The 14023-nt window shown below is 52.1% G+C and overlaps 1 protein-coding gene across 6 annotated transcripts in view; it reads left to right on the top strand.

Moving 5' to 3' along the window:
* The window catches only part of ST3GAL1 (ST3 beta-galactoside alpha-2,3-sialyltransferase 1), a 96143-nt gene that overhangs the window by 44943 nt on the left and 37177 nt on the right, over positions 1-14023 (top strand). For 2 of the 6 annotated variants that reach the window (XM_047842877.1, XM_047842878.1), the window contains exons 1-2: positions 8903-9208; positions 9304-9359. The exons of 1 other annotated variant lie outside the window; for it this stretch is intronic. The gene's annotated coding sequence lies outside the window, so the exon portion shown is untranslated. Of the gene's footprint in view, positions 1-8902; positions 9270-9303; positions 9360-14023 lie in introns of those variants that run through there. 3 more of the 6 variants (XM_047842874.1, XM_047842875.1, XM_047842879.1) reach the window with 2 other exon arrangements.

The raw sequence follows: 14023 nt of genomic DNA, 5'->3' as shown, positions 1-14023 counted from the left end.
TCCGAGTTGAGCAGATCTTCCCCCACGCCTCCCGCAGCCGCGTTTCATTTGATGTGGGATGAGATGGAAGGACAATGAAATATTTATCGGCCTCGTGTCTGATGGGCGCCTTCACATGAAAGCCCAGAGAAGCCGCGTGGGAAGTGGAGCTGGCACTTGTCGAAATAATCCGGCGTGAAAGGTGGCATTGGCCTGGGGGCCCCGGTGGTGTTCGCTGTGGTCTGCTGTTTGATGTGATCCGGAAGCTTCAAGAAGAGGGGGGGGTGCTGCCCTGTTCGCCCTTGAGTCCCCAGCATCCAAAACAGAGCCTGGCACATTCTGGGCCCCGATGAGTCTTCGCTAAATGACCGAGGGCGTCTGGTTGCTCATTATGAAGCCAAGGGTTTGGACCAGGCGGTTGCCAAAGAGATCCCTCGCTCTTGCAGAGTTCTCTGAACTTGAAAACATTTCACTCGTGCAGCTTCCTCTTACTGACGGTTGTGGCTCAGGCCAGCTTTATGCAGGGATCTCCGTTCCATCCCAGCAGAGCCTGAGGCAGGCGTTCGGCTGTGTGTGGATTACCAAGGAGGTGCTCCAGGAGAAGGGGGGGCGGTGAGGGGGACAGGACAGAGCAGGGTGGGGAAGAGAAGCTGAGCAGGGCTGTGCCTCCAGCCGTAGTCAACCCTTAGCTGACTCCATGGGACCCCTGAGCACAAAATGCGCCCACAATAGGGTGGGTTCCACACTGAGCCAAAGGATGCCAGCATCCTGTAACCCCGGGCACCTCTGTCATTGTCCGGGGGCTGCCCGGGGGGAAGGGGACCAGGGTGTGGTCGCCTCCCAGGGAGGGCAGCTCCCGTCCAACCGGGCTGATCCCCCGGAGCCAACGGTCACAGCAGCTGAGGGGGGAATGGCCATTCAGGCTGGTGCCAATACCATCTGCTCTATGGGGACACAGAGCCATCCAAGTAGCCCGACCCTGGCTGAGAAATGAAAACCTGAAACCTGCCTTTCCAGCTGAAGGGACTCCGGAGGTCACTGGGAGTAATCTGCAACCTAAGGGAAGCCCAGCATCTCTTGGTTACCAGCTCCTGCCCCTCGGTGCCACTCAGGTTTCCTGCTTGTCCTCTAGGCCAGCCCAGAGAAGAAGATTTTCTTTTCCTCGTGTCCCTACTGTGTGCCAGAAACCGGGAGCTTTGCACGGCTCATCTCACTTAACTCTCTCGATAACCCTGCGACGTGGGTCTTATAATGCCAGTGTCTGCACGGCCTAAGCCCTGGCTCTTGAGGTAAAACATCTGGCCCGAGGCCTTGCAGCCAGCGGTGCAGAATGTCACCTCCCTCTTCTGGGCCAGAGCCTGTGATCTCTCTTCTCTCTGCGCTGCCTCCGTGAGCTTGGGCTGGGGGAGAAGAGGCAGCCCTCTGTCTACAATCTTCTAAGGCTCCCACTCGCCTCTGGCGTAAGGCAAGGCCTCTGGGCCTGGCTTCCCAGGCCCCTCTGGGTTTTGCCACCTTCCCACCTATTCCGTCGCCTCCCTCATGTTGCCTGCCACCACCCTCAACTGTGGTGTGAAGGGGGGGAACTGGCATTCGCTCACTACCTGAAAACGTTAGCTCTTGGTTAGGGAGCCCTCACCGTAGGCCCAGGCTGGGTATACTTTGTACGGGTTATCTTGTGAAATCCTTGCGAGAATCCGTGAACTCAGCCCTGTGTCTCTGGCCTTACAGATGAGGAAGAGGGGCCCAAGGAGGTGAAGTAACTTGCTCAAATGCTCCTGGCCAGTAAGTAGTAGAATCAGGGATTGAACCCCAAACCCTGTGCTCTTATCTACTAGACCAGGGCCCGCCAAGAGAACTTTCCCGGCGATGGAAATGGTCCAGATCTGTACTGTCCAGTCTAGTAGCCACCCACCACATGGGGCCGTTGCGTCCTGGATATTTGGCTAATACAACTGAGGAGCTAAATTTTACATTTCATTTAGTTTTAAGGAGAAGTAGCCACGTGTGGCCAGCGGCTGTAAAGAACTGAGGAGATCCGGAGGCGTTACTCTGCTCGCTAGCTAAGACCTTAGCTGGATGCCAGATGCCAGTGGAAGACATGAGTTTCCTGGATCAGAGACAAAGGACTTTGTTACTCACAGCACAACCCATAGCCTGAGCTTCATGTTGGCCTCATTTCCCCTGGCTTTGTTTTGCGGATGAGGAACCATGATCTTTTAGAACGGCTGCAAGCAGACCTCCCCGACTTGTCCCCTGGGGGGGGGGGGGCATTATGATACTGCTCCAGACGGACACCCTCCCCCTACCTTCCATTCCCTATACATCCTTGAAAAGCTAGCCCAGAACAGAAGCTGCCGGTAATTCTGCTTCTAAGAGACATAGATGCACAAGAGACCATGAGGGACTGTCTCTCAACAGGAGCTGCTGTGTTGGGGGTGCAGCTCTAAACCACCTGTGTGACTACGCTGAGATACTCCATGTGTGTTCCATCATTTGCTACCCTCCAGGAGCCTATGCCGTTGGCCTCAGTTTCCCCATTTTTCAGACGAATCAACTGAAGCTCACTTGAGTTGACCTCCCTGAAAATTCCAATTACGGCCTCTTCTACTCTTACTCATTGTCAGCTCTGCCCTCCCGCCCTCCCTTCCCCCTGCCCCCCGCAACACAAAAACAAAAACAAAAGCAAAAACGTGAAACGTTTGTTCTCCTTGCTCCCTTTCCAAACTTGACCCTACAGGACTCTGGAATTCCTTTCCTCTTGTGCCTTGTCACATTCTTCCCATCTCTCTAGATCCGGGGCCAGGGCTGCCTCCTCCCTGAAGCCCTCCCTGCCCAGCACAGTCTGTGTCTTCTCTAACATAGAGCACCCGGTCCCATGCTCTTGACAGGCAGTTGTCTGTTGCCTGTTGCGAGGCTTGGGGGAACACAGACCAATGAACAGGCACCCTCAAAAGAACAACTCTAGCAACCACCGACTCCTGTTGTATGGCCTGCCATGTATTCACAGCTGACGGCCTCACCACCTGTTCCAGGATCCGGGATCTGTGAACAGGATTGACTTTCCCAGAAAGAGAAGGGGGTGTTTTGAAGTGACTCAAAGGAAAGCTTGTTGAATCAGTGTTGAGTTTTGGTAAATCCACCCACGAGGATAGAGACACTTGACATTTGCCTTCCAAGCCGGCATGAGGAATGAGTCTCATTTCTTCCTAAATGAGCAGGAGGCGGTGGAACAATGCCTGAGCTGCTCTCGGGAGACCAAGGTTCTGGTCCAAGTTCTGATGCTAACCAGCTGTATGACCTTGGGGAAGACACTCCCCTTCCTGGGCCTTAGTTTCTCATCTGTGAGTGAGAGAAAAGGAGCCAGCCCTTCAAGGTACCTTTCTACCCTTCTTTCCAACCCATGCTTCTCCAACAACTCTGGGCCTGGGAGAGAGCCCAGCTTCCCCTTCACAAGACCCAAGGGCCTCCCTGCTCCTTCCTTATCCAACCTCCTGCTGCCTCCCTGAGGAGGACCGGGCCCTGGGCGTCCTCTGGTAGAACGTAGACCTCCCCATTGGCTGGCCAAGGGGGCGCTGGCCATAAGGACGTGCTGAAAAAGGAGCACTTGATCTGAACCCAGCCGTGTTTCTTTAGCTTTCACACATCACACGCATCCTCCTTGACCACCATAGTGAGCCCTTCCTAGGTCAGGCACTACGCCGAGGACTTGATATCCTCTCTCGCAGACTCTTTGCGTCAACCTCAGGATGTCGGTACTATTATTATCCCCGTTTTGCCACTGAGGAAACCGAGGCGCAGGGAAGTGAATGCCAAAGAGCTGGCGAATGGCAGAGCCTGTGCTGGAAGTCAGATCTCCTGAGCTCCTACTCCATTCTTACACATTGGATGTTGGTTGGTTGCAGATAGAATAATTGCACACCGAGCCCTACATGTGTCAGCTTTGCTGCATAACAAGCAATCCCTAAATCTCCTTTCAACAAATGTTTATTTCTTGTTCACATTACAAGTAGACTGTGGGTCCGTTGCAGGCCGGCTGTGGCTCAACAATGTTCCTTCAGTTTTCTCTAAGGCCTGGGCCAAAAGTAGTCATTATCTAGGGTGTGCCACAGTCATGCTAGAACTGAAAAAAAAAAAAAAACAGATAATCAAATTTATTATTATTATTAGAGAGAGAGTACAAGTGGGGAAGAGGGGCAGAAGGAGAGAGAATATCAAGCATTTTTTATGCTCAGTGCAGAGCCCAACATGGGGTTTGGTCCCATGACCCTGGGACCGTGACCTGAGCTGAAACCAAGAGTCCGACGCTCAACCGACTGCGCCACCCAGGTGCCCCCGCATAATCAAACTTAAGCCTTCTGCCAAGAGATGGCACACTTCCTATCTGTTGACATCCCAGTGGCCAAAGCAAGAGAGCTGACCAAACCGAACATCAAAGCAGGGGGGAGGTATAGTCTTCTCACAGTGAAAGTAGGGACCGAGGAGGCAGGAAATACGTATTTGTGTAACACGGTTGGCCGTAAACTGCTGGGCTCTGCAGCCAGACGCGTAGGTCTGACCCCTGGCTCTACCATTTAGTAGCTGGGTGGCCTTCCGGAAGGTACTTCTCCTCCTCATGCCCCAGCTTCCTCATCTGTAAAATGGGCATGGCAGTTACAGCCCTGCGTGAGTCTCCTGGGGCTGCCATAACAGAGTCCTACGGCTGGGTGTCGTAAACCACGAAAACTTATCTTCTCTTTCTCACTTGGGCTAGAAGTCCAAGATCGAGTTGCCGTCAAAAGTGGTGTCTCGTGAGACTTCTCTTCCCAGCTTGTAGACGGCCATCTTTCTGCTGTGTCCTTGCTGGTCTTTCTTTACGCGTGCACTGTGAGTGCATTTCAGGGTCTCTTCTTTTTCTTTCTTTCTTTTTTTTTTTTTAATTTTTTAACGTTTATTTATTTTTGAGACAGGGAGAGACAGAGCATGAACGGGGGAGGGTCAGAGAGAAAGGGAGACACAGAATCTGAAACAGGCTCCAGGCTCTGAGCGGTCAGCACAGAGCCCGACGCGGGGCTCGAACTCACGGACCACGAGATCATGACCTGAGCCGAAGTCGGACGCTTAACCGACAGAGCCACCCAGGCACCCCTAGTCTCTTCTTTTTCTTACAAGGATGCTGGTCTGTGGGACTAGAGCCCCAATCGTATGACCGCATCTCCCCTTAATTACCTCCCTATAGGCCTTGTCTCCAAATAACAGCCCCGTTGGCAGGGGCGGGGGGTGAGGGGGCGGGTAGGGCTTCACAAGGAAGCGCTGAATAGGAGCCGGGTTGCTATTCATGCTTGGTTGTCACTTGGCCCGAACTGTACTGATGGGGCATTTCTCTGCCGTGGTGACTCCTCATTCCATTCTTCTTTATGTCCTTGTCACCTGTCCCAATTCCCTGGCACAAACTAGGTGCTCAGAGAAGACATTTTTTGTCATCCTGTGGTGAAGCAGGAAGCAGTTAATGGGAGCCCCCCAGGTTTGGGGGAGCCCTGGGTGTTGCTCACCTGCTGTGGCTTGAGGCACGTCCTTGTCTTATGCCAACCGGGATCTACCACATCAAGACGGATGTTTTGCAAATGGCAAGACTTCACTCCTTTTTTATGGCCGAATAGTATTCCATTGCATAGATACACCATGTCTTCTTTACCCGTTCATCTGTTGATGGACACTAAGGCTGCCTCCATAACTTAGCTACTGTAGATAATACCATGCTGGGTAATATATGGGACTGTTGAATTGCTGTATTGTATGCCTGGAACCAACATAACGCTGTGTGCTAACTCTACTGGAATTTAAACAAACAAACAAAAAATAAGAAAATGGCCCAAGTTCTCTCCAGCAAAATCTCAGTAGATTTTCATTTTCTTGTGGCCTTTGGTGCCTACACTAAGGTAATTGGGCAATGTTCAGAACCGGAATTGACTCCGAGAGATTCTTTTTACAAAGATGCTGTTGTAAACCCCCAAGTGGCAGTAATTCTCCAAGCCCCCTGCCACAGATACTGTCCCCCACCAGGAAAGCACCATAATGACCCTGCACAACAGGGCTGGATGTGGATGGGCATCAAGAGAACTCACTCGCACGGCTTTGTGTCCAGGGAAGTTTCTGGGTCTCGTTTATGAGTTTGGGTATTTGTCTTGAGTAGCCATTCATAGAACCACCAGGCTCAGAGTCTCCTCTTGGGATTCAGTGGCAACACTCCAAACTCCGTGTTTGTCTCTTATTCCTAATACATATGTGGCCTTGCTTAGGGAGGCATGTGTCTGAGGCTGTGTGTTTAACAGAGGGATCCACCAGCTAAGGAGAAAATGATCAAAGGACATGGGGACAGCCTGCCTTTCCAAGTCCTCTGCTTGATGTGGCTCAGCTCAGCTCAGCAGTGTTGGGGCAGATGGTGCCATGTGCCTCCTCCCAGCTCACTGCTAATTAATTATTGGCACGACAAATAAGTCTGTGTGTGTTGACCCTCGCAGGCTCAATTTCCTCATCTGGGAAACGGGAGCAATGACACTTCCCATAAGATGTGTCGCATCTGGCCCAGAGTAGATGGTGACGGTGAATGGTGATGGAGATGAGAGCAGTGATGATGATGATGGTGATAGTGTTGGCGATGATGATGCTGATGGTGATGATGTTGATGGAGACGGTGATGATGTTGTTGATGGAGATGGTGATGATGATGTTGATGGAGGTGATAGTGGTGATGATGTTGATGGAGGTGATGGTGGTGATGATGGTGATGATGAAGTTGATGGAGATGGTGATGTTGATGTTGATGGAGATGGTGATGGTGATGGTGATGGTGATGATGATGTTGATGGCGATGATGTTGATGTTGATGATGATGTTGATGGAGATGGTGATGGTGATGTTGATGGAGGTGATAGTGGTGATGATGTTGATGGAGATGGGGGTGGTGATGATGTTGATGTTGATGGTGATGGAGATGGTGATGGTGATGATGATGTTGATAGTGATGTTGTTGATGTTGATGATGATGTTGATGGAGATGGTGATGTTGATGGAGATGGTGACAGTGATGGTGATGATGATGTTGATGTTGATGATATGTTGATGGAGATGGTGATGGTGATGTTGATGGAGGTGATAGTGGTGATGATGTTGATGGAGATGGTGGTGGTGATGATGGTGATGTTGATGGTGATGGAGATGGTGATGGTGATGATGATGTTGATGGTGATGTTGATGTTGATGATGATGCTGATGTTGATGATGATGTTGATGTTGATGATGATGATGGAGATGGTGATGGTGATGATGACGTTGATAGTGATGATGTTGATGATGATGATGTTGTTGGAGATGGTGATGTTGATGGAGATGGTGATGGTGATGATGATGTTGATGTTGATGATGATGGTGATGGAAATGGTGATGGTGATGATGATGTTGATGGTGATGGTGATGATGATGATGATGTTGTTGGAGATGGTGATGTTGATGGAGATGGTGATGGTGATGATGATGATGATGTTGATGGAGATGGTGACGGTGATGGTGATGGAGGTGATGGTGGTAATGATGGTGATGGTGATGGTGATGGTAATGGTGATATGATGATGGTAATGATATGATAATGATAAAGATATAATGGTGATGCCACTGCTGTTGATATGATGGTGATGAAGATATGATGATGGTGATGGTGAAGATGATGTTGAAGATATGACGATGATGATGGAGATGATATTGATGGTGGTGATGATGGCGATGGTGATGTTGGTGGTGGTGGTGATGGTGATTATGATGATGGCAGCTTTTCCCATAGAGAGGACTTACTGTATGCCAGGCATAGTTTAAACACTTCATATATGTTGGCCTTCTTAATCTTTTAAGCAAGCCGGGAGCTAGACACTGTCATTCTCCCCACTTTACAGATCAGGAAACTGAGGCATGGTGGAAAAGTGACTCACTGAAAGATACACATCTAGCCGCTGCCCTGATGGCCTTGAAGCTCATCCAGTGTTAGTTATGCAAGACTATGTCCCCCGCCCAGTGCTCCCCGACCTGTGGCAGGAAAAAGGGTGCAAACAACACACGCTGCTTATTCTAGAAAGTAATTACTTCGAATTAAACTATTGTGTACTTTCTAAAAATTTTCCTTTCATGTTGTTTCCATGGAGAGTCAGACACAGGCAGGACAGCCCATCCTGGGCACTGACTCCCGCTGGCCGGAGCGGCCGCTCTGTAATATTAACATCCATGGGCCTCTGGGTCATCCACTGTTGACCTGCAGAGGTCAGTGAGCTCAGATCCACGGGCGCAGGTGCGTTCAGGTGAGAGGGAGAGAAACAAGCCCAGGTGGTCTTGACTATCCCGAAAGTTCTTTTCTTGCTTGCCTTGGCAGGCACACGTACTAAAATTGGAATGCTATAGAAAGTTCTCTTCATCCCCACTCCCAGAGGGAAAGCATTTTGCATGCCTCACAGGTGACGAGAGCCGCGACAGCGAGCGGCTGAAGCTACTGCAAGCTGAGGGCTTATTATTAATACCATGGGGAGAGCTGGGGCGGGATTTTCATCTGTCCTTATTACTGTTTTGGGAGCCTCCCCCCCCCCCAGCACTTAGGAAAAAAGCCAGAACAACAATAAAACTTCCTGAGTCTCAGATTCAAGTAACCTCTCCCTTTACAAAATGCCCAGCTGTCTGATTCCTGCCAGTTAGAACATTCCAGAGTCAGACCCTCCTCCCCCCGCCCCCCACGTGAGCCGGGACTTGCCACCAGCCCGGTTGCAGGTGCCACCTGCACGGGCCTCTCTCTTCCCGTCATGGGGGAACAATAGCTTCCAGTCCCGCGCCGCCCCTCCCCGCTCCTGTGGCCCCACCAAGCCACTCCACGTGTCTGAGCCTCAGTTTCCTCCCAGGTCCAACGGGAGGCCGGAGCTGCCTCGGGGACTGCGCGTGCAACCGTGAGGTTGCACAGGTTGTGTGGAGTGGCTGACCCTGCCGGGTGCACAGGACATGTCCAAATTAGGCACACCCCGGCCCCTGGTCTCCGATCTAGGGCAGGAAGCAGCCTCAGAGACCGCGCAGTGCACAGCGTTCTTTTACATTTTGGAGCACAGAGCCTCCCCACTCAGTGCTCCCGGCTCTGACCCCGCGCTCTGCTGGTGACTCTTCTCTTTCGCCACCAGTGGGCCTGACAGGGCTCTGCCATCAGAATAGCACTCCCTATTTACTCTGGGTGTGTGAGCTTAGCTTGTTGCTGGCACAGTCTGGAGAGATCTTCCCGCCTTCTCCCTGCGGTAAGTCTGAGTACTTTTCTTTCCTGTTTTTCAGATGAAGAAGCCGAGGCTCAGAGAGGTTGAGGCACTCCCCCCGAGATCGCACAGCTGGTGAGTGGCTGGAACTTGAGCCCAGCTCTCTGTGACTCCAGAGCCTGTGCTGTTAATTGCTTGCTTTCTCTGTCTTAAACTGCGTTGAAATGGTTGTCCCCCGGCAGCCAAGGGTGGGAGACCTGTGACCTGGTTAGTGTCGTAACTCTCCCGGTGCCTCCTACAGAGCACAGTAGGCCCTCCAGACATACAGGATATTTTGAAGGGGATCCTTTCTAATCCCGCGCGGTGGGGCAGTGTTCAGGGAACCGGACGCTCATCGAATCACTGGAAAGTTCCGCTTAACCAAGGGTTTCCCCTTTTTGCTACATTTAAATGCCCCAAGTCACCAACGCGTGCGGCCTGAGAAATGCATTCTGCGCCCTGTCATAAAGCATGTCTTACATTTCGTGTGCAGACTGTACCTATAGACCATTTTGACCGTGGAGGTGTCTTTGTGATTCAGAAAGTACGATCCTTGACTTCGCGGTGGGAAGGAGGGCAAGACAGGTGGCGGAAGTGGGGTCCAGCACCGGGCTGACACCAGACCAGGCCCCCAGCGCCCTCATCCCACATCCAAGCAGGTGCATTGCCAAGGGCTAACCTCCCCCAGCCTTTTCTGCACCCTCAGTGTGATTCTGACCATCTCCGCTTTCCGGTCCTGCTACTTCTCACGCTCTCCCCCTCTCCCGTCACCAAGAGTGCCCGTCTCCGTTTCCTCATCTTTGAGGCCCACTCTCTTGTGTTCAGAAGGTTTCCTAGAACCTGCTTCTGAAAAATCTTTGAGAATGAACAAGCCCCACTTAGTAACGTGACCGCAGATGAACCACCTGATTTGGTCTCCTAGGTCCTCAGAGAAAACTCTAGCGTAGGGGTAGAGGTGGGTGTGATGTTGGTTTTCAAGCCATCTTCGGGGTGGTGGGGAGGCCCCAGCGTCTGGGCTGGGCCCCGCCCCCCTCAACTGGAAAATCTGCTTCAGTAGTTAGTTTCTGCCCGGGTAAGATTCTAGCTTAAACAAAATCCAGAAACCGCGACCTCACCAACGTCCTCATCCAGAAGTCCAGAAAGCTGGTTCTAGGTCTGGTTCCACCACGTTGCACTGGGTGAATTTCGCCAAGTCCTTTACCTTCACTGGGCCTCAGTTTGTCCATCCGTACAGTGGGATCCTTGTGGTTTCTGGCCAGAGCGGCAATGAGTCTTTGATGATGCTCATGCAGCCGCTTATGCTCCTGAGTTGACAAGGAAAAGCCCATCAGGGCAGGGGACTGACTGAGAAAGGGGTGATACTTGATGAAAACAGCCCCACCCTCCATGGGTACCCTGGTTGGGACAAATCCAGAGTCACACGCACTCCCGGGGGGAACGAACCCCCCTCCATCTGACATCCCAGTATTCCATGGAAGTCACTCTGAGGCCGCGGGCTCTCCGGGAACCAGACCCGTGGGCCCCGTGGTAGGGCCGGGTGCCCCTCCCATGCCGTGAGCCCCACATCCTGCCTCGCCACAGAGGACCCCAGGAGGCAGGATGCACACTTGCTCGCCACAGCTCTCGCTGCCTGCACAGATGTAGAGTGCGGTTTTGTAGTATTTTTGGCTTTATTGTTTTTGCAAAAGCCAGAGGAAGTCTGTAGGCGGAGCTCTGCCTCCCGTCCCCGAAGGTGACTGGTCTGCTCGGTCCGGGGCCAACAGAGCTCAGATCGGAGAGGGCACCCGCCCTGAGCCGGACACTTGCCCTGAGCCATCCGTGGGCCACCCTGCCTTGAGGATGTCACTGTCACCATCCCATTTTCCATATGAGGACACTGAGGCCCAGAAATGACCCAGAACTCCCCCTCCCCCACCACCTCCCACTCTACACAAACCCAAAGGGACCTCTGCTCGCTGAGCTCTGAGCACTTTGCATCCTGTGTGCGGCCCACACATATTGAGGGCCCACCGCTGTTCTCAGTATGGGGGACACAGCAGTAAAGGACGCAGGTGAGGTCCCTGCCCCCCCCCCCAGTGGGGGAAGAGAGACAAATAGAGAAGGAATACCGTGTACAGTGAAGTGTCATTTTGTGACTGAGTCTGCAAAGGGAAATGTAGCCGAGCAAGGGAGCACTGACAGCGATGCGATTTTAGGGGGATCAGGGAAGGCCCCTCCAGGGAGGGCATGTGGGCAGAACCATGAATGCAGCCAGAGAGCAAGCTGTGTGGATTCTAGGCTAAGAATTTTCTAGGCGGGGCAGGAAGGGTGGCAGGTGCAAAGGCCCTGGGGCAGGGAATGTGACTGTTGTACCAGAACACTCTTCGACCCTCCGTATGTTTGCCTCCCCACCCTCCCACCAACACAGCTACTAGTCTCTGTTGTCTCCTCCATCTGTCACCTCCAAGTGTCTGCAGGGGTGAGGTAGGGGGTCATGGCTATGTAGCAAAAAAAAAAAAAAAAAAAGAGAGAGAGAAGAAAAAAGACAAGAAGAAGAAATCAAACAGGATTGAGTGGAGCAGAAGAAAAATGTATATCTAATAGGAAATGACTCATCTGATTCCTTAACCCATTTTGTACAGTTCATTCTTGGTTGACATTTGAAGTAGCTTCGTATTCGGTATGGGGGGGGTGGGCAGAAGCAGACCCACCTGTGGCCCGGCACGGCCATCAGCAGGCTGTAATCTTGGGCAGCTTCCATTCCCGCCCGGAGGTCCCTTCTTCCGCCATCTTGGTTGGTAATGACACCTGTCTGGCACCTGCTGAAGCAGCTCACGGGCGGGGTGTGCTGGAAGGAGGGACATGTTTGGAGAGTTAGGGGCCACGAGTTCAAGTCTTGCTGCCACCACAGACGCCTATACAGCCTCGGACAAGTCACGTCCCTGAGCCTTGCTTTCCCCACCCGGAAAAGGAAGCAGAGAGGTAGGGCCCTCCCTCCATTCCTCTGTGATCCTGAAATGCCACAGGCCTTTGCCTCCGAGGCAGGCGGCAGTCAGGCATCGGGACAGAGCCTTCCAGCAGCTCCCTTTTGATTTCGTGAGCCTGGAACTCTCAGCAGAGGGATGCCCAGTGCAGGGGGCACGACCTCGGTGATCCTGCCTCGGGCATTCAGATAAGAGCCTCAAGCAGTCCTCGCCTCTCTCTGGTGTGGGGCCTGTGGCTGTGGAACCAGAAATTCATTTCTAGGAGCAGAGGAACGTCTCTCTTTCCCTGGGACCCAGAAGGACTTATTAAAGTGTTCCATTAACTGAAGCTCATTCAGCTGGAAAAAGAATAATCTGCCTGGTTACTGGCCTGTGAACTCCTTGAAAGTTTCCCAGAAGGAACGCTCAACAAGCCCCCGTTTGGGGGCGCCTGGGTGGCTCAGTCGGTTAAGCATCTGACTCTCGATTTCAGCTCAGATCATGGTCTCACAGTTTGTGGGATCGAGTCCCACCTTGTGCTGTGTGTTGACAGTCCGGAGCCTGCTTGGGATTTTTCCCTCTCCCTTTCCCTCTCTGTGCCTCCCCCACGCTCGCTCTCTCTCTCTCCCTCTAGATAAATGAACAAACTTAAAAATAAAAATAAAAACTCCCATATGTAAGAGAGCCCAGCCCTTCCTGCTTCCTCCCCGACGAGCAGTCAGCGTGGGAGTCGACCAGCAAGGCTGTTATCGTTCGGCCCATGAAACAGGCCCCCATACGGGTACAGTGCCAGAGATACAGAAGTAAATGAGACACGGGCTGTGCTCTCAGTGACCGTTCGGGCTCAGCCTGACCACTTTCCTCGTTCGGTCGAACTCCAGACACTTCACGGCTGAGCTGACTCTGAAGGTCACAAAGATGTAAACATGTGAGCAACTTTCACCTGTCAGTGTTATCTGTTTTCCACAATGCCTGCGCCGAATTCATTGGCTTAGCCTTCTTCAGTCAAATCCGTTTTCTTCTGGTTCCTTCCTTCCGACACATCCTTGTCTCACGTGAATTTGGGGGGAAGGGAAGTGGCCAGAAAGTTGCTCGTGGGCAACGAGGCACTTAACAAGGGCATTTTACTGGTTATAAAGTTCAGGATTTTGTAGCAAACGGTAAGCAAGCCCTCTTTTGGTCCCAGACTACCTCAGGTCGTGCAGTTGGTTGCTGCAAACATAACCCCGAAAAGCAATCCAGATAAAGGACTGGTCAGGGCTTTGCATTCTGAGCCCACCCAGTAAGACGTGTGGGGATGCACAAGACCCTTGGAGGAGTGTCTCTTGACAATAGGTTGGCACAGAAAAAGTCTGGATTTGATCCCGAGGTCTAACACCTACTGACTGTGAGATTGTGCAAATTGCAACTGTTCAGTGTCTTTTAGCCCCAGTTTTTTTTTTTTTAAATTTTTTTTTCAACGTTTTTTATTTATTTTTGGGACAGAGAGAGACAGAGCATGAACGGGGGAGGGGCAGAGAGAGAGGGAGACACAGAATCGGAAGCAGGCTCCAGGCTCCGAGCCGTCAGCCCAGAGCCTGACGCGGGGCTCGAACTCACGGGCCGCGAGATGGTGACCTGGCTGAAGTCGGACGCTTAATCGACTGCGCCACCCAGGCGCCCCTTAGCCCCAGTTTTATTATCTGTAAAATGGGATAATAGCTACCTTTCAGGTGATCGTTCACGATGATGTAAGATCGCTGTCGCAGGAACATGACGGGGAACAAAACGGAGTCTGAGCTCAAGGACCCTAATTGCATGGAGAACCTTTTCAGCTAT

The sequence above is a fragment of the Prionailurus viverrinus genome, chromosome F2, assembly GCF_022837055.1.
Source record: "Prionailurus viverrinus isolate Anna chromosome F2, UM_Priviv_1.0, whole genome shotgun sequence".
Classification (NCBI taxonomy): domain Eukaryota; kingdom Metazoa; phylum Chordata; class Mammalia; order Carnivora; family Felidae; genus Prionailurus; species Prionailurus viverrinus.
The sequence above is the reverse complement of the archived record's forward strand: the minus strand, read 5'-3'. Positions and strand labels throughout refer to the sequence as shown.